The sequence below is a fragment of the Arachis ipaensis genome, chromosome B06 (assembly GCF_000816755.2).
Source record: "Arachis ipaensis cultivar K30076 chromosome B06, Araip1.1, whole genome shotgun sequence".
In the NCBI taxonomy this organism is placed as follows: domain Eukaryota; kingdom Viridiplantae; phylum Streptophyta; class Magnoliopsida; order Fabales; family Fabaceae; genus Arachis; species Arachis ipaensis.
The window spans coordinates 137082181-137083543 of record NC_029790.2 but is presented as its reverse complement, the minus strand read 5'-3'; the positions used below and the strand labels follow the sequence as shown (position 1 = coordinate 137083543).

The 1363-nt window shown below is 24.4% G+C and overlaps 1 pseudogene; it reads left to right on the top strand.

The window, feature by feature from the left end:
• LOC107605762 overlaps positions 1-1363 on the top strand; it is a 3978-nt pseudogene that overhangs the window by 1929 nt on the left and 686 nt on the right.

The window sequence follows — 1363 nt, the reverse complement described above, 5'->3', positions numbered from 1 at the left end:
TATTTTTATTATTATAATTTTTTATTTTTTAGAGAATTTAAAATTTAAAATAAAAAGATAATTTAAAAATTTGATATTGACTAAAATCAATAGCTTATTTAATAATTGATTTTCAGTGCGTATATAATATTATTGCACATATTAAAAAAATTACACAAACCTAAAATTTAGAAGGGGATTGTTTGCAATTTTATCTAGGAATTACTTACTAATAGCATAATTATATTTATAACAAATCACCTTGAGTCTCAACATTATATTCTGCTTCTTTTTTTAGATGTATTTTGTTTCTAAGACACTTGCTGAGCAAGAAGCATGGAAATTTTCAAAGGAGCACAACATGGACTTCATCACAATTATTCCACCTCTTGTAGTTGGCCCTTTTATTATGCCAACAATGCCACCTAGCCTTATTACTGCTCTTTCACCCATCACAGGTACATCGTAATAAAAATTAATTTATTATTAAAGGTAGAAAAAAAAAAATACTCTAAATTCTAAATCTTATATTTTAAATTTTAACACTCCTTCTTTGGAAAGAAATATTTAAAGATGATCTGTTTAATTTTATTATTGTATAAAGAATTTAATAGAGAAAAAATTGATTATATGATGGAGTGATACTAATGATTAAATTGGCAGGGAATGAGGCACATTATTCAATCATAAAGCAAGGGCAATTTGTGCACTTAGATGATCTTTGTCGTGCTCACATTTTTCTATTCGAGCAGCCAAAAGTTGAAGGGAGGTACATTTGCTCTGCATGTGATGCCACCATTCATCAGATTGCAAAGTTTCTTAACAAAAAATATCCAGAGTACAATGCTCCCACAACGTAAGAAATATTACATCATGCTTTGTTACGTTGATTAATTAATTAATTGTATGTATACTACTCTAATTAACTGATTTCTAAGTAATAAGCAATGTTTAACTTAATTACTGGTTTTTTTTTTCTCAAAGGGTATGTTTAATTTCACAGTTAAAGCTAAAAGAAAAATGAATTACTAAAGTAATAACAAATTAAATGTGCCAAGCTTGAGTAAGAAATTTATATTATTTAAAGGGTAAAATTTATATGCAGTTATTTTTATATGAAATTAATAGTTAAAAATTATTAGATGATAATTTAGTCAAATCATTTAATAATTTTCAAATATCAACTTCGCATAAAACAACTGCACGTGAGTTTTCACCTATACTTACATTATAAGTTAATATTCAATTTGTATATAAATTCGATTAATATAATTTTACATAAATATATTCAATAATATATTACTACATCATCAAAAAACATAGTATTATCAACATATTAAAATTAAACACTTTAACTTATATATTTATGAAATTATAAATTATA